Source organism: Hypanus sabinus, chromosome 20, assembly GCF_030144855.1.
Source record: "Hypanus sabinus isolate sHypSab1 chromosome 20, sHypSab1.hap1, whole genome shotgun sequence".
Lineage (NCBI taxonomy): Eukaryota > Metazoa > Chordata > Chondrichthyes > Myliobatiformes > Dasyatidae > Hypanus > Hypanus sabinus.
The window spans coordinates 20,280,640-20,307,975 of NC_082725.1; the positions used below are offsets into that span (position 1 = coordinate 20,280,640).

General features: G+C 40.9%; 1 long non-coding RNA gene across 5 annotated transcripts in view; it reads right to left on the reverse strand.

Annotated features, from left to right (window-relative positions):
- Positions 1–27,336, reverse strand: part of LOC132378355 (uncharacterized) — a 66,693-nt gene that overhangs the window by 38,806 nt on the left and 551 nt on the right. For 4 of the 5 annotated variants that reach the window (XR_009506989.1, XR_009506987.1, XR_009506986.1 and 1 more), the window contains exon 2: positions 13,849–13,996. The exons of the other annotated variant lie outside the window; for it this stretch is intronic. This is a non-coding gene — a long non-coding RNA (uncharacterized LOC132378355). The remainder of the gene's footprint in view (positions 1–13,848; positions 13,997–27,336) is intronic. 5 annotated transcript variants of the gene reach the window in all.

A 27,336-nucleotide genomic window follows, 5' to 3' on the forward strand; every position in this document is an offset into this window, starting at 1 on the left:
AGTACGCCACACCACTCTACCACATTCCCCACTCTTATGTCGTTTCTGGACGCTGCTTTTAGATTTCATGTCCCTTTCTCGCCACCATCCACCTTCTAACCCCAGGCTACCAACTCAAACTCCTTTCAACGTGGCAGACCCGTGCAGGATTGACGTGGCTTCACATCCTGGCATCACATGGATAATGGACGACTGCCCTCTCCTGTTCACCAACCAGAAGGAACACAACTCGTCAAGTTGTCAAATTGCATTGTGCTTCTCGCTAAATGTGCGACTCTTTTTTAACTGGATTAAGTAATTAATATTCTGGGGATGGCCTTATGTCAACATGCAAGCAGTTTCTATTAGCTGACAAATTATCTCTATGAGGAAACAATACCAGGGGACATGTTATTTACATTTTTTAAACTAAAACACCAGCCATCTCACAACTTTCATTGTCAGCAGAGAAATGCAGCCATTACTCATGCACCGTTAAACAACTGACACGAGGCACAACTGAGTGTCTAAATGGTAATACCTTAAAAAAGATTAAACCTGGCTGTTTCAGATAAAATTGATGTTATTCAGTTAAGCCTGCACTTATAAACGTGTACAGTTAAATTGTCAGTTCCAGTTAGGAGTAAATTAATTACTTCTAAGAATTTCCAGGAACATAATAAATGGGAGTTTGAGTAGGCTATTCAGCCCCTCAAATCTGTTCTAATGTTCAACAAGTCACGAATGAGCTTCTCTCTTAATGTTTTCCTGCCCTGACCCAAATCCCTTCATCACCTTGAATTCCACAAATTATCCGCACCACCCTAAGCTTGGTAAATGGTCAACACAGATCCTCTATAGTAAGTATATCCTTTATTTGGGTCAGGAATCCAAAATTGTCCCAAAAGATCCTGGACGATTGCAGGAAAAACAGATTTACTCTCATAGTCTTATTGCATAAAGCAATACCCAGCACTCTCTTTCCTAACTGCCTTCTACACCTAGATGTTAGCTTTAAATGAATTGTAAACCTTTAGAGTAACATTTCCCAATTTCTCACCATTTGAAAAATACATAGCATTTATTCCAAAACAGCTAACTTCACATTTTCGCACATGTATCTGCCATATTGTTTTCTATTTGGAATCACAGGGCTGCAGAATTGTAGAGTTCTACAATACACATTGACCCTTTCACCCATCTACACTAATTCCATTTGTCTATATTAGGTTAGCATCTTTCTACGTCTTGCTTGTTCGTACATGCCTAAATATATCTTAGATGTAGTAATTGGATTTGGTTCTACCACCTCCTCTGGCAGGAAGTCCCAGATATCAATCACTCTGTGTAATCAAAGTTACTCTTCAGATCTCCTTTAAAATTCCTTCCTCTCTCGTTATATCTGTGTTCTATTGTTCTTGATTGACCTTCCTTGGGGAAAAGATACTTAGTATCTACCCCTTTTTACGTCTTTAATGATTTGGCATATGTCCATCAGGTAACTTATTAACTTCCTTCACTCCAGGGACAGAAAAAAACAGCCTATCCAATCCTTTCCAAAATTAAAGTTCTCTAATCCAGGCAACATCCTGATGAAACCCCTGTGCACTCTCTCCAATGCGATCATATCCCTCCTATAGTGTGGCAACACAACTGCATATAATACTCCAAGTGGTGTTTTGTAAAGTTGCAGAATAACATAGCAATTTTTATATTTTATGCCTTGACCCAAAAAGACATATACCATATGCTTTCTTCATCATTCTATATACCTGTATCGCCACTTCTCGAAAACTATAGATTTGAACCCCGAGGTCTCTTTGCTCATCAACATTCCTCAGTTCCCTACTATTTACTGTACAGTATATGTCTTACCTCCACTTGACTTTCCAAAATGCATCCGCTCATATTTGTCAAGATTAAATTAAATGCTTCATCCAACTTTCTGACTGATCTATATCCTGGTTGTACTCTTACATGATTCCTCGTTATCTACAAATCCTCCAATTTTCATGTCATCCACAAACCTACTCATTCACCCTACATTCATATCCAAGCCGTTAACATCTATAGCCCACAACAAGGGTCCCTGTACCAATCCTTGCAGTACATTACTGGTCACAGAGTTCCAACCAGAAAAACAACTTTCTATCACCACCCTTTGTCTCCCATCACCAGGTAAATTTTGGATCCAGTTAGCCAGCTTGCCTTGGATCTGGTGTATTTAAATTTTTGGATCAGCCTATCATTCAACTTCTTGTCATATGCTCTGCCGAAGTCCATATAGTCAACAACTATTGGCATTTCTTTATCTATCACACTTAGTGAGACACGATTTTCCTTGCAAAGAGCCATGCACTTTCCTGATCAGCCCGTATTTCAAATGCATATATAGCTTATCACACAGAATTTTCTCCAAGTTTCCTACTGCTGTCACAAGGTTCACCAGCCTATAGTTACCAGGTTTATCCCTGCTGCTTTTTTTAAGTAAAGGAATAACATTAGCTGTCCTCAACTAATTAACTTGTCCGGTTCATCTTAAAGTGTCTATGTATCCTCATCACCATTAACATTTCCTCTTAATTTTGTGTTATAACCAAACCTCAAGATGTTCCATTTGGTGCCCTTAGCCAAATCATTGTAATGGATTACTGATAGTAGTGATCCAAGCACTGACCTCTTTGGTACTCTTTCAGAAGTTCAAGTGAAATATTCAAATTGATAAACTTTACTAGGGAATCATTCTTCTTCCTTACTAGTTTAATTGTTCGATTGGATATGGCAAGAAGTTCTATCGCATTACATTTTAATGTACAGGTTTTGAAGTCAGGTTATGGCTTTGGGTATTATCTGGCGGAAGCTTACTAAACAGGCAACACTCCCTGTTGAGTGTGTCTTCAGGCTCCTGTACCTCCTCCTTGATGGTAGTAATAAGAGGAGGGCAAGTCCTGGGTGACGGGAGTCCTTAATGGTGGACGCAGCCTTTTTGAGGTATCCCCTTTTGAAGGAGTCCTCGACGCTGAAAGACTTTCCAGATTTATGTTTAGTGTTTGGTGAGTTGCTGAGTATTTTGTGGATTTAGAGATCTCAGGGTGAAACAATGTCTTCCAGTGTTTAGACTGTTAATTAGATTCCGTGGCTCTGAGGTGATACGTTGTCACTCAGCATGAGTAGCTTGGTCAGAATTCCTGTGACAGTTCTCATTAGTGTTAAGATGGGACTGATCATCTGCAGGTGAAGTATCCCAATCATACAAGTGACTAAGTGATTAAGATCAGAGACTAGACTGGGAGGCCAACTCTTTCATTAATCTATTCCTCCTCTCAAGGGAGTAGACGATCCATTTCCTGTAACTAATGTTGCCATTTAATGAAAAGCCATTGCACAATAGATATCTGGGGAAAATACTGTGACACTCTCGGTGGGGGGGGGGGTGGTCAACAGCCCACCCCTGTACCTCTAATGACCAGCACTGTTTATTGTGTTACGAATGTGGAGCAATTCTGATGGGCCGAAGGGTACAAAGTCGCCCCCTCCTTTTTGAGAATTGCAAGATCGCTATTATTTTGGGTCTGAGACCCAGGAAATGAGAGAGGTACACAGCATGTCAGTAATGAGAGACACGGGAACAGCAAAAGCAGTCGTTGAGACACCGCAGAATACACAAGGTGGAATGTCTCCTATTTGACAAAGAGAGAAATTACTGCTATTGTCTCTTAAAGAAGGAATTGTGTATTGAGTACTGTACTATTCATTGAAACCCCTCAGGGGACATCATCCCAATTGCATCATCCCAACCTGATTGACATCTGAGATCACATGAGTGAGGATAAAAGAGGGTCTGGGGAAACACCCCTCAGACACACCAGGAGAAACGTATGAGACCGGTGGGGGGCTTGTGTGTGTATCCATCCTTGCCTGGGTGGCAAGTCCTCCACGGAACGGTCTCGCTAAAGGACGGATACGGATCAAGATTGTAACAAGGAAAGCTGGCAAGTTTTTCTATTTCTCTCTCTCTCTCCAACAATTGCAACATAGCGACAAACAAACAACGGCTGTAGCCTGTATGAACTGAAATGAACTTTAGATTTCCATCGGACAATTCATTATCCCCTAGACAACAATAGAGCTTATTTCTTATTGATTATTATTATACTCGCACTTTTAGGTTTAGTATTGATGACGTATATTATCTGTATATTTGCATTGATATCATTTTTGTGAATTTTTACTAATAAATACTGTTAAAAATAGTATCATCAGACTTCAATGGATGCCTCTGTCTTTGCTGGTAAGTAACCCAGTTACGGGGTTCGTAACAATTGTTTTTGTGTTAAAATGTTTTTGTGGGATTATGGTGGGAAGTTCCAGTTCATTTATTGTTACGTTTTAGCTTGGGTTATACAGTTCTTTGCTTGTGTATTTGTGGGTCACCCGAACTGTAACCAGGGTGTGTGATGGTCACCTCCCCTGTTGGTGTGAGACAGGTTGGGTTCACTCTCTGGGTCACGGTGCCTGTCTGTTTTGTGTCTATCACAACAAAATGGTTGTTGAGGTCAGTGAGTTTCCTCATCTGTCATTATGGACCAAATGCACGCCTCAATACTTTATTCCTGCTGAGTAAAACATCTTGTTTTTAGGCCATGTTTTAATCTATAGAGATACACATGTTCATTACTTTTTCTTATATGAGGAAGGAATTTGGGATGGAAGAGGGATAAATGATTAGGTGTGGTAGTCTGCAGAGCTCAGATATTCACCAAAATAGTGCCGTTTTAAGGTATTTCAGAAATGACTCATTAAAGTGGTGATAGTCTGGCTGCAAGGATTGGAAGGGTTACCAACATCATGCTGGAAAGTAGACAAAGCTACAGTAATTAACAAAATTCATGGTCCGTAAGCAGATGCAGTTCAGATTGGATTAATGTAATATCAAATACTTGGAGATAAGAAAAAGGAAGAAAACAAGATTAATGGAAAAATACCAACCAGGATAGAGCCGGATTTCAGAGAGACAGATCATTACGCCAATGTCTGATTGAAGCACACATTGCTTGAAAAGAGACTATATAAATGGGAATGTTTAAAAACATATATGCAGTATATTCATTTTTAGAGTGCAGGCATCATCAGCAAAACTAATACCTATTGTTCATCTCTAACTGGCCATGAGGTGTTGGTCATGAGCTGCCATTTTGAACTGCATTTTCCGTGAAGGTATTCCCACAACGCTGTTGAGCAATGAAACCTAGATGATCCATAACTTAACACCATCTGTCTGCCTCAGATTTATATCTATTACGTCCTAGAATTACCTTAGCCAAGCTAACACCCAATAAAGTCCGTTCGAGGTGAGTAACATCCAAGCCAAGGAACTGCAATTCACTCTCTTTAAGTGTATGAAATATTCCAAAGTGTATGAAATATTCCACATGTATGGCATAATGTCCAGCTCATTCTTCCAGAAAAATTCACAGTCTTGTGCAATGGTACATTAAAAGCAACTCCATGTCACTTAGCACAGATTTAACACTGAGCAAGTCAAATGTATTAGAGCTATTAAAACTGATCTCTTGACAACACAGAATCATGGCAGAAATGGAGAAGAAAGGAACACGTGGACAGGATACACGTCCTCTGGGTGTCTGGGCACCTCCACCTGAAGAACTTCAGGATCCCCTCCTTTGCCATAACTGATTGCAAGTTACTCTGAGCCGCAGGCTGATCAAAGGGCAGTGAAGCTAACAATTATTTCTTTAAAAAATGCCATTACTGGTAAGATTCCAGTGAATTATTGAACATAATGCTTGCCACTGAAAACTGAGTCTAAGTGAAGCTATATAATATAAGGCATCCACATGGTAGCAAACAGCATTTCATTGGCATCTCATTCCCAAACTCTCAGTAATGTGTTCCTCATTTTGTTTGTGATGTAACGCAGAGGGTGGTGAGTGTGTGGAATGGGCTGCCGGTGGCGGTGGTGGAGGCGGAAACGATAGGGTCTTTTAAGAGTCTCCTGGATGGATACATGGAGCTTAGAAAAATAGAGGGCTATGGGTAAGCCTAGCTAGTTCTAAGGTAAGGACCTGTTCGGCACAGCTTTGTGGGCCTGTGTTGTGCTGTAGGTTTTATATGTTTCTATGTAACTATAAAGGTCATAATGCCCCACAGGAACTGCAATTTCAAACAACAATGGGGAAAATGTACTGTATGCCAATTCATGCACTCAGTGTTATTTAGTTAGTTTTTTATTTGCATAATTTGTCCTGCATATTGGTTGTTTGTCTTTGGTTATACATAGTTTTTCATAATTTCTATTGTGTTTCTTTATTTTCTTGTAAATGCCTGCAAGCAAATGAATCTCAAATTAGTATATGCTAACATGTACATACTTCAATAATAAATTTACTTTGACTTTTTGATGGTAACAGACCCACCCTGCACAATTACACCCACGTGACCAATTAACGCACTAACTTGAATTTGTTTTGGAATGTAGGCGGAAACTGGAGCATCCGGTGGAAAACCCATGCGGTCTTGGGGAGAACGTACAAGCTCTTTACGGACTGTGGCAGGAATTGAACCTGGGTCACTGGTACCGTAATAGCACTATACTAACCACTACGCTACTCTGCCACCCCATTGTGATGGACCCACTCCTGGAGGGTTCTCAAAAATTTTTAAGACATCAGCAACATTCAATTGTATTCTCGTTTGGGGGAAGTAACTATGCAAAGCTACATTACATTGATATGACAGCTGCTGCGTACCCTCCAATACCTAACCACAAAACATCATTAACGTTGTAGATCTCATACTAAAGTATCTGAACAAACTCTGGACATGAGCTAGATATTCACTGATGCCTTCCCACCAAAGTTGATTGCCAATGCAGCAAACCTCATGGCTGTGCAATAATTATGCTCTGTTGCCTTACCTACCATATTTGTCTGGCAACGATTGCATATGACTGCCAAAAATGACATTGATTCTAATCTCAAGCTTCCTCCTCCCAGTCTGAACTACTTTTACAATACATTGTGGCAATGTCTAAGAGAATGGCTCTGTGAGAGGATGATGCTTTATACTGAAATGAAATATTTGCTCCACATCACACAATCCCCAGGAATAAGATTTAGTGCAGGGAAATGAAAGTGGCAGGCGTGAAAGTATTACTCAAAAATGATTGCAAGAACATGTGGCACAATACGCTGAGAAGTAAATTATATCCACTTGGTGTTAGTGTGGCAGGGTGAGTTTGGCATTTTCACCACAGTAGTTCAGCAGTTCTACACTGTGTTTACCTTGAAATAGTTATTGGGATATTGCCTTAAAATAAACCTTATTTGGAGGGACTTCTCATTACTGAACAAGTGTGGGCTCTATTGCCTTGAAATGTACCTCCTCTGATCATCTTTCTGCTCACTGCATACCAATCTGATCAAAGCTTTTTTTTTAAATGCACATTCTACTGCATTGACATTTTCATCCAAATATATCGATGCACCTGGATGAAAGTGACAATGTATAGTGAGATAGCAAATTTGAAGATGACACAAAGATTAGTGGTGTTACGGATAGCGTAGAAGATTGTCAAAAGATATAGCCGGAAGTCAATCAGCTGCAGATATGGACAGCCAAATGACAGATGAACTTTAATTTGGGCATTTTGCACTTTAGGAGGTAAAATGTAAAAGGAAAGGACCAAATGGCAAGACCTTTAACTACATTAGTACACCAGAGAGATATTGGGATCAAACTTCTCAACTCCCTGAAAGTGGCTGCATATGTTGACAGGCTGGTAAAGGAGGTGCACGGAATTTATTAGTTGATGCATTGAGTTCAAGATTCAGGATGTGATGTTATAACTTTATAAAACTCTGATTAGGCTGTACCTAGAGTACTGCATTCAGTTCTGGTCACCTGATACGGGACGTGGAACCTCTGGTTCTGTCTCAGAGTTTTAGCAGGATTCTGCCAGGACGTGTGCTGTAAGGAAAGGTTGTACAAACTAGGGCTGTTTACTCTGGAGTGGCGGAGACTGAAGGAAAACGCATTGGAAGTTTATGAAGTCATGAGAAGCACAGAGAGACAGAACGTATCTTTTTCCCGGGCTTGGAATGTCCAATACTGAAGGGCAAGCATTTCAGAGAGAGAACGTTCAAAGGTGTGTGTGGCAGGTTTTCATTTACAGAGAATGAACTGCCAGTGGTGGCTGTGGAAGCAGACACAAAGGAGGCTCTAAGATAGGAACATGAATATGCAGAAAATGGGGGGGGATATGGACTAAGTGCAGGTAGGTAGGATTGGTTTAATTAGGTGTTATGAGCTTAATCAGTTCAGCACAACATTGTGGGCTGATGGGCCTTTTCCCGTGCTATACAGTTCTATGTTCTATGAACCCCATTGAAATTAAAAATCAAATAGCTCAGGACATCTTAATGACAAAGAATCTGCACCAAGCAATTTACTCTAATTGTGCAGAGTTTGGAGAATTGTGTACATTAAAGTACATCTGATGTTGTTGAAAGCATGTTGCTCTCTTTTTAACTAGACTGCATTCTGATTAGTACCATATAAATAATTCACCCATATATTACTTAATTGCTCATTATTAAGGCTTTTATGCACACTCTTATAATGATAACTGCAAACATTAAACCTGCCTTGCATAGTAATCAAGCCTTTAAACTGAAACCTCAAGACACGACTGAAACTGCAGCTTAACCACAGCAAGGAATTACTTTTACCAACTGCTATTATGTATATTGAATATCTAAGATGGGTCAGCAAAGTTATTAATAAGGTGCCTTGAACTAATTCTCAGAAAACCTTGAAGGCAATTTAATTAAATAGCATGCATAATACTTTACAATCCCAGAATGTGTGCTGTATTACTTCAGGATAGTTCAGTCACCAAATATTTCCAAATTGTAATCAATTTTATTTTAGAGCAAAGAATTAGCATTTCCTGCTATCTTTGCGGGATATATGAAGACAACTGATAATATTTTTATTCCTGTCAATATTTTCCATCACTAATCACATTTGATTCTCATAAAGCAAGACACACAAAATGCTGGGGGAACTCAGGAGTTCAGGTGGCATTTATGGAGAGGAACAAACAGTCGACGTTTCAGACCAAGACAGCTGGTCTTGATGAAGGGTCTTGGCCCAAAATGTCGACTGTCTATTTCTCTCCGTAGATGCTGCCTGACTGGCTGAGTTCCTCAAATATTTTGTGTGTGTTGTTCTAGATTTCCAGTAACTGCAGAATCACTAAAGGAAGGGAGAATACTTCTCCCACTTGTCTCTAGAATTCAAATACTCATCTGATTCTTGGAAATTATTTAAATTAATTAGCTTCTATTTAATGAACAGTAGGGGCCAGGATGCACGTAAGAGGAAGATTGACAAGTGTGAAAGCACGGAGTAGAGTTTACAATGACCACCAAAATTAAGGCGCTCAATAATGTTGCAAGGTTCACCCATTCATGGGACATGAAGTACTGTAATTTCCACATGGTCAAAATGACCATTAAAAATACTGAATAAAAGAACCCTCTGCAGAACAGTTAAAATGCATGTTCCAAGGAGCATGATGTTTATCATTTTTGTATTATTTATACTGAGCTATCCCTGAAACATTACTTTCAAATAATTTGCTAAAATGGTGTGTTATTGTTCAAGGCACTTAGCTCATTGAAATTGTTTAAAATACAAAATTACCAATAATTGGTTATGCTTTCTCCATTCTTGATGGAAGATTTGTGAAGTCTAATTAAAAGGTACTTTGACTATCACACTTAAAGACACTATGTGTACAAGAAGAGTTATATCTCTAAAAATCAAAGCCTTCCAATCTCCCATCAATAATTAACACTCCAATTATCCATCAATATGGTTGAATTCACACATTTCTTACAATGTAGCCGACTTCTTTTTTTCAATATTTTATTCTATCAGCCACATCCACTTCACTTTATATGCACATGAGTGAAGCCTCTCTGAATCCTCCACATAATTTACTCTGGCAACCAGGTTTGCAACATCAGTGAACTTTGATTACTTCACTTAGTCACAGCATTGAATATTGACTGAACCGCTGAGTTCACAGTCCCTATTCCTGGGTTCCTGGGGTTCTCTTTCAGTTATGACTCTCAAACTGACTAATTTATTCCCCCTCTCCATCTTCTGTGCATTAAACGATTCTCAATCCTTTCTAGAATATTGCTCCTGATCTCTTAATGATTCCTGTGCACCTTAACAAAGGCTTTTTGAATATTCAATCGTGATGAATAAGAATGTAGGTAGAATGATTAGTAAGTTAGCAGATGACTCTGTAATTGGAGGTGTAGTGGGCAGTGAAGAAGTTTGTCTAGGGTTACAACGGGATATTTATCAACTTGAAAAGAAGAGCTCAAATTTAAATTGGATCAGTGCTAATGAATTTTGGGAAGCTAAACCAGGGCAGGACATATACAGTGCCGATAAAACAGTGGTTCCCAATCACTGGTCCGCGGCCCGGTGGTTGGGGACCACTGCTATAAAAAGTATTCACCCTTCCCTCCTTGGAAGTTTCCATGCTTTACTGTTTTACAACATTGAATCACAGTGGATTTAATTTGGGTTTTTTTGGCACAGATCAATAGAAGTCTCTTCTGTGACAAAGTGATAAATTTATTACAAAATTATTAAGCACAAAATAATTGATTGCATAATTACTCACCCCCTTCAAGTCAGTACTCAATAGATGCACCTTTGGTATCAATTACAGCCTTGAGTCTGTGTGGATAGGTCTCCATCAGCTTTGCACATCTGGACATTACAATTTTTCCCCATTCTTCTTTACACAACTGCTCAGGCTCTGTCAGATTGCATGGGGATCGTGAGTGAACAGCCCTTTTCAAGTCCAGCCACAAATTCTCATTTGGATTGTCATCCAGACTCTGACTTGGCTACTCCAGGACATTAACTTTGTTGTTTTTAAACCATTCCTGTGTAGCTTTTGCTTTATGCTTGGGGTCATTGTCCTGCTAGAAAACCAATCTTCTTCCAAGTCGCAGTTCTTTTTCAGATTGCACCAGGTTTTCCTCCAGGATTTCCTTGTATTCATTTTACCCTCTACCTTCACAAGCCTTCCAGGCCTGCTGCAGTGAAGCATCCCCACAGCGTGATGCAGCCACCACCACGCTTCACAGTAGCAATAGTATGTTTTTGACAATGTGCGGCGTTTGGCTTACCCCAATCATAGCATTTAGTCCGTTGGCCAAAAAGCTCAATTTTGGTTTCATCAGACCATAGAACATTCTTCCAGCTGACTTCGGAGTCTCCCATGTGCTTTCTGGCAATCTGTAGCTGAGATTTCATGTGGGTTTTCTTTTTAAACAGTGGCTTTCTTTTTGCCACTGCCCCAAGGCAACAGTTGTTGTACGTGCAGCCCCTCCCATCTCAGCCACTAAAGCTTGTAACTCCTCAAGAGGTGTTATAAATTTCCTGGCGGCCTCCCTCACTAGTCTCCTTATTGCGCGGTCACTCAGTTTTTGAGGATAGCCTGTTCTAGGCAGATTTACAGCTGTGCCATATTCTTTCCATTTTCTGATGATTGACTTAACTGTACTCCAAGGGATATTCAGTGACTTGGAAATTTTCTTGTATCCATCTCCTGACTTGTGCTTTTCAATAACCTTTTTGCACAGTTGCTTGGAGTGTTTTTTTGTCATCATGGTGTAGTTTTTGCCAGGATACTGACTCGCCAGCAGTTGGACCTTCCAGATACAGGTGTATTTTTACTACAATCAATTGAACCACCTCATCTTTACACTAGTGATCTCCATTTAACTAATTATGTGACTTCTAAAACCAACCGGCTACACCAGTGATGATCTGGTGTGTCATATTAAAGGAGGGGGGGGGGGGTGAATACTTGTGCAATCAATTATTATGCGTTTTACATTTGTAATTTATTTAGATCACTTTGCGGAGATCTGTTTTCACTTTGTCATGAAAGAGACTTTTTCTGTTGATCAGTGTCAAAAAAGCCAAATTAAATCCACTGTGATTCAATGTTGTAATACAATAAAACATGAAAACTTGCAAAGGGGTGAATACTTCTTATAGGCACTGTATAAGTGCATGGCAGGGGCCTGTGAAGTGGTGTACAGCTACAGGGTTCCCTGAAAGTGGCACACATGTAAGCAGGTTGCAAAGAAGATGTACAGAATGCTGGTCTTCATCAGCCATGGAATCGAGTACATGATTGGGATGACATGACACAATTGTTGTTCAGACCACACTTGTTTGGATCGTATGCTACAGAGATAATGTGACTAAGCTCGTGAGGGTGCAGAAAATACCCACAAGGATGTTGCCTGGGCTGAAAGGAGTGAGCTATACAGTAAGTAGAGATTGGGTCAGTGGAACTGTTTTCCCTGGTGCGAAGGAGGCTTAGGGTTTACTTTACAGAGGTTTATAAAGCAACAAGCAGCATAGAAAGTCTAGAGAGTCACAGAATCTTCTTTTCAGGGCAAAGGAGTTGAAAACTAGAGGACATAAGTTTAAAGTGAAGGGGATCTGAGGGGCAAATTTTTCATACAGAAGACAGAAGGTACATGGAACAAGTGACCAAAGGAAGTGGTAGAGGCAAATCCATTTCTAAAAGTCCCGCTACCTCTCTGTTAAAAGATTTTTAGCATCTTTTCCTGATATTGGTATCAAGCTTATAAATCTGGTGGCTCTCATTTTCTCTCTCCCTTCTCCTTTTAAATTTGCTACCTTTCAATAGTAGTTGTTCAAGAATCAATGTAATTTGACAGGAGACAATCAGCACCAACGGTGGCTGAAGGAATAATTGCAGGTAATACAGCAAGTAAATTCAAAGATATACGGATACCAGGATTACAGAAACCTTGGGCAGCTGAAAGGCTGGAAGGATTGATGGTAAAGATGGATAGACAACGGTCAAGCCACAAAGGGAATTTTAAAACAGGCTTTGCTGAATCAAATAGATAAATTGATTTACTATTGTCACATGTACTGTGAAAAACCTGCTTTGTATACAGTCCATATAGATCACTTCCTTACAAAAATGCATTGAGATTGCACAAGGTAAAAAAAATCAGAATCAGCATGTATCGTGAAGTTTGTTACCTTAGCAGCAGCAGTTCAATATAATACATAATATAGAAGAGAAAAATAATAATAATAAATAAATAGGTAAATCAATGATAGTATATGTATATTGAGTAGATTTTAAAAAAGTGCAAAAACAGAAAAACTGTATATTAAAAAAATTTGAGGTAGTGTCCAAGAGTTCAATGTCCATTTAGGAATCGGATGGCAGAGGGGAAGAAGCTGTTCCTGAATCACTGAGTGTGTGCCTTCAGGCTTCTGCACCTCTTACCTGACGGTAACAGAGATAAAAGGGCATGTCCTGGGTGCTGGAGGTCCTTAATGATGGACACTGCCTTTCTGAGACACCACTCCTTGAAGATGTCCTGGGTACTTTGAAGGCTAGTACCCAAGATGGAGCCAACTAAATTTATGACCCTCTGCAGCCTCTTTCGGTCCTGTGTAGAGGCCACCCCATACCAGCCAGTGATGCAGCCTGTCAGAATGCTCCAGAATAAGGTGCTACATTTCAGAGAAAGTGCAGTGCAGGTAGAGAGTAAGGTCCAAGGCCACAACAAGGCAGATGGGAAGCTCAAGAGTCCATCTGCAGGGGTTCCCAACATGGGTTCCATGGACACCTTGCTTAACGGTATTGGTCCATGACATAAAAAAGGTTGGGAACCCCTGCAAACTAGGGAAACATTCAAGAACCAATGCAGATCAGTAACTGAAGTGGTAAACAAATGAAAAGCCACTGACCTGAGATAATGCCTTCATTTCTCTCACCACAGATGCTGCATGATTAGCTATGTACTTCCAGCATTTTCTGTTTCTGTGTCACATTTTCAGCCTGTTTTCTTTTTTATGGGCTGGAGCTAAGGAGGATCAGCTTAATCACTGAAGATAACTAAAGGGGAAAATGGTGCAAGTTAGGACACATGCAACAATATTCTAAATGATCTTATATTTATGGAGAGTAACAAGAGATTGGCTAGGAGTGTATTATTTAGGTCAATTCTGAAGGCAACAAAAGCATGGATGGGAATTTCTGCAGCACCTGAACCAAGACGGAGTGGGGAGGACAGAATATAGCAGAGCTGCAAAGGCGTAAGTAGCTGGTCTTAACAATTGCACAAATATTGTGATCGTATTGGAATTGCTGATTGAAAAGTTCTAAACTCAAATGAAGACCTTAAGCCCTATCAGATATAATGAGTAATCTTACTCATTAAAGTAAGATTATTCTGTAACTACTCAATCTTCAAAGACTAGTTTGCTTCCCTGTTTATGCTCCATGGTGGGTTGAACTGCTAATGCCCACTATTTGAGTGGTGGGAAGATACTTCCTGATAACAAAGTTATTTAAAGTATGGTTCATTTATTTTCAGTGATACATGTTTACATCCAAACAACTTTTATAAAACAGCTTTATAACTTCTATATAAACATTTCCAAACTACAAACCATTTCTAAAACATTGGAAAACATAGGCACAATTCTTATAAACTAAAGAGACATACCAACGATGTGCACAAATGAGTTGTCTGTCACAGAAATCGAAGCCAGAGGAATGGATTCTTATTCATCCCGTGTTTCTTTCACGCTTCCTGATGTTCCTTACCCAATTCCTAATAAGCCTGAACTGCTCTCTACATTTATACAGTCTCTTTGCCACTTGGGTGACTTCACACATATATGATATTTCCTCAGGTATCCTTCTCACACAATAAAAAATCTGAAACCTTTTTGGAGACACAGTTCCACAGCTAATGCTGCAAAGCTAACTTGTCTGAGTGCATAAACCTTCTAACTATAAACCCACCAGTTATTGATATGCTAAGTGTTTGATTCCACTTGATGTTTCCTTGAATTAAACAACGTAGTCAATTTGTCTATTTTGAAACAAGCCAAATTAAATAACCCATTGCTTTATAAAGCATCTCCTGAGCAGTACTAAACCAGGTACATTGAGCTATATCTTTTTTCTACAGCCAGAGCATCTGCTACATACAGAACTTCTTTGCAAAGCTATTCTATAGACAGTACTCTCTTTTAACTTCAAACTAATTATTGCTTGCCAGATACATTTTGAGGACTGAAGAATGGCTCCTGCTTACGATCTTAAGATAAACGAAACATATAGTTGGAGGCTTACTTTCATCCACTTGATCTTTCAAGTGGCAGCTGCTGTTTAGAAAGTGAGCTTGGCAAAACATGACAAGAGGCCGACTGGCCCAGGAAGTGAACATCCATCACAATATGTTAACTCAGATACTGCTAAATGATCAGGAATGAGATAGGCAGGAAGATTAAAGTGTTATAATGTGATGTATAATTTTACTGACAGGAAGAAAAGGCATCTTAACATTACATAGAGATATCAGTACCAGGTCAAAGAGGAATTTAGGATTGTCATATCAGCAACCTGCTTATCAACTATTAAAAGTTACAGTATTTTTCAAAAATTGCTTCAGTTCAAAAAGTGTTTATTCAATCAAAAGTGAGTACATAATGAGCCTTCAGCATTTGACAAAATACTTACAAAAATCACATTAACTCAGTCATTCTGTAACTTGACTAGTAGTCCAGAAGCTCCGATATTAATTCAGAAAGGACTTATTTAATTACTATTAATTCACAGTATTTAATGATGAAGATGTGCTATCAGCAGCAAAATGGTGATAGAGCTGTAGAATGTTGAAAACAAGATCCTTTTTTGAGGGAATCTGCTGACCCTCCCACCTCTGTACAAACACAGAAAAAGTGTCTCTAGCCTTTTCTACAATTTAATATAACCTTGGCTAAACTGTGACCTAAATCCACAAGGAGACATTACTCTATCCCTGAATAGCTCTGCCTTACAAAGGTCTAGCAATTTCAAGTTTTAAAAGTTATCCTTTGACTAATAGTTCAATAGCTCCATTTAATATCAGAGAATGTATACAATATACAACCTGAAATTCTTACTCTCCATAGACATCCTCGAAGCAGAAGGAAAAAAACCCAAAGAATGAATGACAGGAAAAAGATGTAAGAACTCCAATACCCACTGCCCCCTCCCATTCACAAGCTGCATCAACCCCTCCTCCCCCCCAAATTACTCTAGCATAAAGCAACAGCATTCCCACCACCCACCATGCAAACAACAGCAAAGTCCCCAAAGAGAAACCATGGTGTTCAGCCCATGAAAAGTTAACTGTTCACTCCAACATTTCAACATCCCACAGTCCTCTCTCTCAAAGGAGAGACAGATATCACTCCTTCCAAAGCAACAGGGGACACAACAGTCATTATTTTGATTGTAACAGTCCCTCTGAAGCATTGCTTTTTTATTCCGAGTTCCCCAACTCGAGAATTGACAAATTGATTATCCAACAACCGCTCTCACTGTCTTCAAAGTTACGGCTCCTACTCCACTTCAGTATGCAACACCAGCGAGAATTTGTGTCCACAGGGCTGCGCAGGTCCCAAAATCAGGCCCAACTTCAGGCCCAATCTGGAGATACTGAAACGTAGCCAATTGGCGAGCTCCAAGAATGGGGAACACACCGTTGTGCAAGACCAATTGCCACTTGTGAAATGAGTTCAAAAACATGGTACCCTTTTTTGTGTAGCAATGTCTCTTAACGTCACTGACAAAAGCCATAACTCAAACTTGACAGTCCATTCTCCTCATCCTTGATGCTTTCAACAGTGAAATAGTTTCTTACTGTCTGTTCAAGCATTTCCCTTTAATAGCTTGAAAACTTGGATCAAATCACTCCATAACTTAAAATTTAAAGAATTAAATCCTGCTTTCTGTAAACTCTAAATTAATCCTGGTATCATTCAAGTACATCTTTGCTTTGCTCTCTTCAAAGCCCATATATATTTTCCTAAAGTACTTTTCCGAATGCTTTCCAAATGCACTTGAGCTACCTGGGCTCTGAAGGCTATGAGCCAACTGTTGGGTTAGGATTAATATGGATGGTCAGCATAGATTCTGTGGGCTAAATGGGCTGTTTCCAAACAGTATGATATTGCAGCTCTGTGTTGTTCAAAAGAAATTCATCTAGCTAGAACTCTTTGCAACTGCTGCATAACTTCTACCTCCATGTATTCTCGTTCCTTAGATATAAAGAACCCGTACTATGTGACCCCGTCTCACAGTGCGGTTGATTTGAATTGCTCTCTGAAGTGACCAGATGAACCAATCGCTTACACACACCTTTGGATTGGATGAATTTGCCACTTTTATTGTACACATCTGCTTAACTTAATTAGCTAGGCAGTGCAAATATGCCTTGAGGGAAACAGACTTATTAGGAATACAATTGCATGTCTGTACTGTTCAGGCAAAAGAATTATGCATAAATATTCATTCCAAGAGAACTTTTTAATTAAAATTAATGATTACAGGACATGTCTATGATGCCACCAGTAAGGCAATTTATATTCTCAAGAGATCACAGAGGGCAGAATGACAACAGTGAATCAGAAATACCATTGATTAATAAAACATTAAAATACACAATGTGATGTCATACATTAAAGGGTAACTAATATAACATAATGCCACAACACTGAGCTCTTATGATCAGAGAATGTTATTTTCTTCAGAAGACATTAAAACATTAGGGTCCTATCCCTGTGGTACAATGTCTATGTTGAGGGTACACAGGCCAAATAGTAACAGAGCAGAGCAGAAAAATGTTGAAAACTAGGAGATATCCGGTGTCCATAAACTAAAGCCATGTCAAACTAGTGGTTAAGTAAATGAACAAGAGATCTAGAATTTTCATCAATATATGCTTGAATCACATGAGGTATTTAAATTCTAATAATTAATAATTTTGGTATTTCAACAAAGGCGATCATGAAATTACCAGTCTTTCATCAAAACAAAATTTACTTGGTTGACCAATCTCCTTCAAGGAAGAAGTCCAGAGTCCGTACCCCATCAGGTCAAGAATCTAGAGCAATGGGAATGTTCTCTGAAATGGCTTAAGAATCCTAATCAACGACATCCTAATGGATGTAATGCTGAGGGTTTATAAGGCATTGGTCAGATTGAACTTGGAGTATTGTGAGTAGTCTTGGGACCCTTATCTACGAAAAGATGAGCTGGCATTAGAGATGATCCAGAGGAGGTTCACGAAAATAATTCTGGGAAAGAAAGGGTGAATGAATGAGGTGTGTTTGATGGCTCTGGGCCTCACTGGAGGCCCAGTGAGGGGCCTAAACTCACTGGAGTTTAGAAGAATGAGGGGGATCTCAATGAAACCTATCAAATATTGAAAGGCTTAGATAGAATGGAAGTGGAGAGGATGTTTCCTGTAGTGGGTGAGCCTAAAACCAGTGTACAGAGCCTCACAATAGAGGTATGTCCATTTAGAACAGAAATGAGGAGGAATTCCTTTTGCCAAAGGGTGGTGAATTGGTAGAATTCATGGCCACGGATGATTGTGGAAACCAAGTCGTCACTACATTTTATTTAGAGAAGAGGGTGATAGGTTCTTGATCAGTCAGAGCATCAAAGGTTATGGGAGAAGGCAGGAAAATGAGGTTGAAAGGGATAGAAAATCAGTAATGATGGAATTGTGGAGCAGACTCGATGGGCTAAATGGCCTAATTCTGTTCCCATATCTTCTGGTCACGTGGTCTTATGGTCTAATCCATGAGTTAGAAATAAAAATCCTTTTAGCAACTGATACACTTTCCAAGATCGGATTGCTCAAACTTCTTAATCTTCCTGCATCTTTCTGCCCTTGGGTTGAAATACCGTTTTTGGGAACTGACCCAGGACCTCTAATTTATCAACCATCAAAATAAATCTTATAACAATCTGTATCTGTTGAAGATTCTCAGGATGAAATTTTATTTGCAAAGCTATTCCTCAAATGTTTCAACAGACTGTCTAGCACACTCCTCAAGCTTGTTATTGTCATGCTACAATATGGTTGGCATTTCTACAGTGAAATACTGTTACAGTTCTTTGATCCAGCTATAAAAATAGACTCACTCACAATGAAACCTGGCGATTATATTTGAATAGCAATGAGCCGGGTACCCTGGCACTCCCTCTGTGTACGATAAGTCACTTCACCGGCAGCAGATGCAGGTGACTGCTGTCAGTTTTTGGAAACAGCCATCTTCTGCCAACATAATCAACCAGATCTGCACACAACCCACGCATCTGCTGCCTGAACAATCCTGAAGACCAAGATTTTAAAATACCACAGATCAAATTGGCAGTCACAAAAAGCCTTACTTTGGTAAAATCCCAGCTAGGATACTTAACAGAGTTAAGCCATTCAGAAGAATCTCTGCCTCACAGGGAATGACAGTCCATCAAGCAGGAAAATTTATTCTTCTTGATGTTGGTGGATTAAGTTACATTTATGTATAAATTATACAAGCCTGAGATTCATTTTCTTAAAGGCAGCCACAAAACAAGAAACCCAAAGGAACCCAATAAAAAAGACCAACACCCAATGCTCAGAGACAAAAAACACACACATCGTGTGAACAATAAAAGCAAGCAACAGCATTCGGAATGAAATTGAGTCCATAGACACGAAGCCTGGAGTAGCCCAAACAGGCCCATAGCCTCAACCTCAGTTCCTCACAGAGCAGGGCAAATGGCCGCAAAGCTCACAGACATGAAGCCCAGAGCATCCAGAGCAGGACACAGCCTCGGCCTTAGTGCAGCGAAGTGCAGAGCATATGTTGAGCAGCAGTGGCCTGACCCTCGCGTTCTGTCCCAACACCTGGCCTTTTCAACCCACCTGGACCGGCATTTAAATCATCCAACCAGGTTGTTCCCCAAACTACGACCCAGGCCCTGTCGCTTCGATCCGATCTGGGCCTGTACCTGACCTTTCCAAATCAGCCCAGCGCTTAGATCGATCCAACCTCGCTCTCAGTTGAGGTGGATGAGCTCTGAAACTCCTCCACTCCGACATTTCTCTGCCTCGTACGCCCCAACTCCATCTCAACCTCGCTCTGACCACTTCTCCACAAACAATGCCTCAAGCTCACTCCAACTTTGCATCACACCCGCACACCTCCACCCTCAAGTCAGCCTCGCCTTCGCTCGCCTCTTCATTGTTTGCGATGATAGTTTACCACAATTTTCCACAGAAAAGGTGTTAATAAAAATGTAGTTAGTTATATTTCTTGCTTTATGAACCGCCAGTAAGCTGTCACCCATCTTCAGTAAGGCTCAGAATACATTGTATATAAGTACAGTATGCCTTTAAGAATTGAGTGTCCCATGTGATAGGAATTTTGAAATATTACTGTGCTTAAACACTGTCCTTTTCTAGAGGATTTTCTATTGTCCAGTAATTACCATACATTGCTTCTGTGTTTCTCTAGAAACTTAATTTCTATGGTACAGGTGTCACACTACTTGAATCTAGCTAGTCTGAGTTATATAGTGTCTGTATGTGTATATGTACATGGAATGTTGTTATCTCTTGTCTGAGTATGAGAAACCACAAATGTTTTTTCCTTTATGCTTTTGTTATTCTCTCTGCACCTCTTTCTTGTTCCTTTTTTTCTCTTAATAAAATGGCTAGAATTAACTTCTAATTAAATGGCTATAAGAAACACGTTTTGAGCCTCATTCAGGACTCCCGAAGAACCTTTGGATTGCAAAAGTATCAGGATGCAACCTAATGAACGTTTTTGCTGGTCTATGCACCAAGACAAAGAATGGGAAATCCAAAAAGAGAATAGTCAAAAATCAGCCACTTTTAGATGAGAGGAAGGTTTGATATCCGCAGCAAAAGTAAAGACATGTTCAAGGTCTGTAAGGCTGTAGAAGTAATATCAGTACAATGGGCACATAAGGGAGGGGTTTCAACCCTAGAAAACTATCCAAATTGTGATTTTCTGTCATGCAAAACCTATTTCCATTCAATCCTATGTTATAAGTGAAGATGTGTCAGTACAGGATGTTTTTTCCCTCAACGATAGTGATACTTCAGCTGCTGGTTCATGGTGGGGTTAGCACTTAAGAGATTGCCTAGTCATTTTCTAAAATAAATCTCTTCAGTGGTCAGCAGCTGCATATGGAGACGAAGGTGACAATTTGCTGTAATCTGAGGCAAATAAACAAAAAACTGAAGGCTCTAGAACGATGGTGATAGAGGCAGATAAGGAGAGAGGTAAGATTGAACAGATAGAGCTTGGTGGGGCCAGGAGAGAGTAGAGGTAGATAGCAGTCTCTCACGTTCCATTTACTACTTTCTAGCTTTCAGTCTGAATGAGAGATTCCCTTGTAAATGTATATCAGATGTAATTCAGACACCTTGAGAGTAAGCAATATAGAAAACTCGTGACAAAATACTGCAAGACTGAAAAATAAACCTCCTGCATTAAGAAAAATGCAAATTATCTGTGCATGTAATTTCAATGCAAATTGAAAAAAAATTAAACAAAATGTGTTGTTTCTTTCACATTTTGAGCATATCTATTAAATTTAACCCAGCATAAATTCCATAGAGCTCATTTTATTCTGTACCTCGAATATTTAGGTGGTGATTTCTGAAGCAAATTTCTATAACCAAATGCCTCTGCAGGCATTGATGTATCAAAGAAAGTGTTGGCTAAGGGGGCTAAGTTGAATTGAAGCAAATCTGCTCCATGTGCCCAACATGTGCCCAAGACAGTTTGCCACAGCTAAATCTTTGATCTGGAGAAAGTGAACTGAGAATTCATTCAACATGAGAAAAAATTTAGCCGGAGGAATTGGGTGTTTTGGCTGAGGGAAACTGTATGGGCCTTTGTTCAAAGAAGAAGTAAAGGAATCTCAGACCATCCTGGAGACATGACAATCTGAACGTCAAACTGTTCAAAGCAGAACCAAAAGTTGCAGCAGGCCATCCTGCAACCAATGTTCACTATCGTCTGGGAAAAGGAACAATGGGATTGAGCTCTGATCAGCTACCAACCTGGATATCAGAAGTTTGTGAGGAGGGGTCTTCACTCAGGTCCACTTACTGACTAGAAAAAGGCAGCAACGGGATTGAGCTCTGACCAGTGACCAATTCACGTTTGAGATTGAGATTTGCAAGAGCAAATTAAAGGAAGGCAGGGACAAGCACAGAGGCCATCATCTGAGTGGACAGAGCCACAGTAGTAATGTTGAGGTTTTAGGTCTTTGAGGATTCAGTGAAGAGAGGCTTCAGTAGGAGAAATCAAAGGAAAAAAAAAGCTCTAGGTAAAGTTTATTTTCCTTCCCTTTATATCTGCTTAGCTAGGACAGTAGAGGAGTCAGGCAGGATAGTTGAATGCTCGTCTTGCGGGTTGTGGGAAGGCAGGGAGACTTCCAGTGTCCCTGAAGACTGCAACTGTGAGAAATGCATCCAGCTGCAGCTTTTAACAATTCACATTAAGAATCTGGAACAGGAACTGGATGGACTCTGGATTATTCAGGACACTGAGGGAGTGATAGATGGGACATATATAGAGGTAGTTACACCCATGACACAGGACACAGGAAACTGGGTGACAATTAGGAAGAGGAAAGGGGTTTAGGAGCCAGTGCATTGGATCTTTGGCCACCTCCCTCAACAATAGATATACCACTTTGGATACTGCTGTAGAAGACCTAGTAGAAGAAAATCACAGTGGTTGGGTCTCTGGCACTGAATCTGGCTCTGCGACTCAGAAGGGAAGAGGGGAGAAGAGGCTTGCCATTGTGATAGGGGATTCATTAGTTGGGGGAACGGACAGGAGGTTCCGTGGGCAAGAACAAGATTCCCAGATGGTATGTTGCCTCCTGGATGCCAGGATCCGGGATCTCTCAGATCGAGTCCTTATCATTCTTAAGTGGGAGGGTGAACAGCCAGAGGTCGTGGTCCATGTAGGTACCAATGACATGGGTAGGATGAGTGACGAGGTTCTGCATAGGGAGTTTAGGGAGTTAGGTACCAAGTTAAAGTGTAGGACATCCAGGGTTATGACCCCAGGATTGCTACCTGTGCCATGTGCTAGTGAGGCCACAACAAGGAAGGTTATACAGTTTAACACGTGGCTAAGGAGTGGGCGCAGGAGGGAGGGCATGAGATTCTTGGATCATTGGGCTCTCTTCCAGGGAGGATGCGACCTGTATAGAAGGGACGGTTTGCACCTGAACTGGAGGGAGACTAATACCCCAGCAGGAAGGTTTGTTAATGCTGCATGGTGGGATTAGAGTTGCAGAGGGATGGGAACCAGAGTGCCAGACCAGTTAGTAGAGAGGTTGTGGAGGTACCTGTTGATAAGATCTCAGACAAAGTCAGGGAACAAAAGCTTGAACATGGTACGACTTGAGTCCTGAGCAATGTACATTTCAAGGCAAGAAGTATTGCAGGAAAGGGGGAGGGCACGGATCAACAGCTGGAATAATGATGTTGCAGCCATTAGCAAGACTTGGTTGCAAGAGGGGCAGGACTGACTGCTTAATACTACAGAAGAGGAGGCGTTTGCTACCCTGAGGCAAATCAGGTTGGATAAACCCCCAGAGCCTGACAAGGTGTTCTCTTGGACCCTAAGGGAGGCAATTGCAGAAATTACCAGGACCCTAGAAGAGTTATCTAAAACATCTTTAATGATAGGAAAGGAACCATTGGATTGGAGGACAGCCTATATTGTTCCAGTGTTTAAAAAAGGCTCTAAACAAATTATAGACCAGTGAGTCTAACATCAGTTGTGGCAAAGCTATTGGAGGGTATTCTAAAGGACTGGATATATAACTACTATATTTGGATAGACGTGGGCTGATTAAGGATAGTCAGCATGTCTAACCAATCTTACAGAGTTTTTCAAGGATGTTACCAGGAAAGTGGATGAAGGCAAGGCAGTAGATGTTGTCTGCATGGAGTTTAGTAAGGAATTTGACAAGGACCCACATGAGAGGCTGGTCAAGAAGGTTCAGTTGCTTGGCATTCAGGATGAGGAAGTAAATTGGAATAGACATTGGCTTTGTGGGAGAAGCCAGAGAGTGGTAGTAGAGGGTTGCCTCTCTGACTTGTAGACAAGTGCAAGGTTTTGTTCTTCAGTAGGATCAACCAGGATAGGTCTTACACAGCAAACAGTAGGGTACTGGGGAGTGCGGTAGAACAAAGGGATCTGGGAATACAGCTCTATTTGATGAAAGTGGTGTCACAGTTAGACAAGGTCATAAAGAAGGCCTTTGGCACATTGACCTTCATAAATCAATGTACTGAGCACAGAACATGGGATGTTATATTTAAGTTGTAAAAGACTTTGGTGAGGCCTAATATGGAATATTGTGTGCAGTTTTGGTCTCCTACCTGAAGGAAAGATGTAACCAAGGTTGAAAGAGTGCAAAGAAAATTTACAAGAATGTTGCTGGGTCTGCAGTACCTGAGTTACAAGGAAAGATTCAATAGATTAGGACAGTATTCTTTAGAATGTAGAAGATTGAGAGGAGGTTCGATAGAAGTATACAAAATTATGTAGGGTAGAGATTGGGTAAATGCAAGCAGTCTTTTTCCACTGAGGTTGAGTGGGACTCCAATCAGAGATCATGGATTAAGGGTGAAAGGTGAAAATTCTAAGGGGAACATTAAGGGAAACTTGTTCATTCAAAAGGTTGTAAGAATGTGGAATGAGTTGCCTGTGCAAATGGTGCATGTGAGCTTGACTTCAACATTTAAGAGACGTTAGGATAGGCACATGGATAGCAGGGATATGGAGGGCTAAGGTCTGGGTGCCAGTCGATGGAAGTAGGCAGTTTAAATGGTTTTGACATGGACTAGATGGGCCAAATGGCCTGTTTTTGTGCTGTACTTCTCTATGACTCCAAGTACCCAAGAATGGACAAAGGGAGTTATTGTTAGGGTCCTTAAGAAAGGAGCACAAAGTGCTGGCGCATAACAGAGAACAACCTTGCCAAGCTGTCATCGTTCCACACCATGAACCTCCAGAAGATCCTCTGTATCTTCTGGCCAAGAAAGATGTCCAACCACATCCTACTCCTTCAGTGTCACCTAGAGGACATGGTCACAATCAGCATGAGGAGAAGTTGGAGATGGATTGCGTATGCCATGACAAGAGAGGACAACTCCGTCATCAAGACAGCACTCCAGTGGGCCTCTGGAAGGGTGGAGGAAACATGGGAGACCAAAGACAACTTGGTGCCGCACCGTAGAGGCGGAAATGAGGACCCTGAACCACACCTGGGGCACCATAGAGAAGATGGTCAAGGACAGACAGAGATGGACGACCTTTATTGCTGCCCTAAATGCCAAGCGGCGTAACTAAAACCATCCTGGTGTGGGATGGTAGTGTAGGATTGAAGGATCTACTACCCCACCAGCCCCCATGTTCAGCACATAATACTCCGTAACTTCCGCCATCTCCCAGTGGGAACCCACCACCAACTGCATCTTCCCTCTCCTCCCCCACCCCACTTTCTGCTCTCTGCAGGGATTGCTCCCTATGTGACTCCCTTGTCCATTTGTCCCTCCCCGCTGATCTCTCTCTTGGCACCTATCCTTGCAAGCGGAACAAGTGCTACACCTGCCCCTGCACCTCCTCCTCCCTCACTACCATTCAGGGGCCGAAGCAGTCCTTCCAGGTGAGGCGACACTTCACCTGTGAGTCTATTGGAATCATCTACTATATCCGGTGCTCCCAGTGCTCCTGTACATCAGGGAGTCCTGACACAGATTGGGAGACTGCTTCACTGAGCTCCTAGACTCCGTCTGCCAGAAAAAGCAAGATTTTCCAGTAGCCCCAAACAGTCCTTCCAGGGGAAGCAACACTTCACCTCTGAGTCTGTTGGGTTAAAGCTACTGTATCCACTGCTCCCAGTGTGGCCTTTTGTATATCAGTGAGACCTGGTGTAGATTGGGAGACTGCTTCACCGAACACCTCCGTCCACCAGAGAAGCAGGATCTCCCAGAGGCCGCACATTTTAGTTCCATTTCCCATTCCCATTCCAAGATGTCAGTCCATGGCCTCCTCTACTGTTGTGATGAGGCCACTCTCAGGTTGGACGAGCAACAACTTATTTTCCGTCTGGGTAGCCTCCAACCTGATGGTATGAACATTGATTTCTCAAACTTCTGGTAATGGCCCACCCCCTCTTCTTCACTATTCCCCACTCCCATTTCCCTCTCTCACCTCATCTCCTTACCTACCTATCACCTCCCTCTGGTGCTCCTGCCCCTTTTCTTTTTTTCCATGGCCTTCTGTCCTCTCCTGTCAGATTCCCCCTTCTCCAGACCTGTATCTCTTTTACTAATCAACTTCCTAACTCTTTACTTCACTCTCCCCACCTCCCGGTTTCACCTTTCACCCTGCGTTTCTTCCTCCCCTTCCCCACTTTCTAACTCTGACTCCTCATCTTTTTTTTCCCAGTCCTGATGAAGGGTCTTGGCCCAAAATGTCAATGGTACTCTTTTCCCATAGATGGGACTTGGCCTGCTGAGTTCCTCTAGCATTTTGTGTGTGTTGCTTGAATTTTCTTGTTTGTAAAATTTGGAAGACCATTTTGACATGCTGAAGTTTTAATAAAAGAATTATGGAAATTTATGCTGCAATGGCTATTGATCAACATCCTGGGGGGGAAATGCAGCAAGTGAAGGCAGCTCTCTCCATGAGGACAGCTGCAATGAACAAATTGGTTCTTGTTTTATTTAAATTCAGGTTATTTAACTTGGTGAATTTAAATTTCACACATGACACAGTTGGACTTATTCATGTCTGTGAATTACTGATAGCAATTTAACCAGTGCTTCACACAGAAGCGTGCCAATCAGAAGAAGGATTATGGGGCACAGACCAAGGACTGTAACAAATCTGAAAAGCAGTGGACAGAAATGTGCAACTCTATAAATAGTTTGCAATGAAAATGGGTACAAAGATAATACCTTTAGGAACATAAACAGAAAATTGTGAGTATTCGCCAAGATTCATAAATTCAAGTATTTGCCACTAAATCATTCATGAATGCATGCACTAGCTCAAATCTGGAGTTATTTTCTGCCACTATTTGGTTATATTGAGACAAGCAACCAATATAACCTTCACCATATGTTCTTAATTGGTGCCAGTGCAGAAGAGATTTAGAAGGGTGCTATGCTTTACTTTAGAGGAAAAATTGGACAGTGTTTGGCCTCATCAAGAACAATGACGAGACAGATTGGTTCCATGCTTCTTCTGTGTGTCGTGACTGTCTCCAGGGAAGTCGAATTTCAGGGTTGTGTACTGCATACATAATTTGAAAATAAATGTACTTTGAATCTT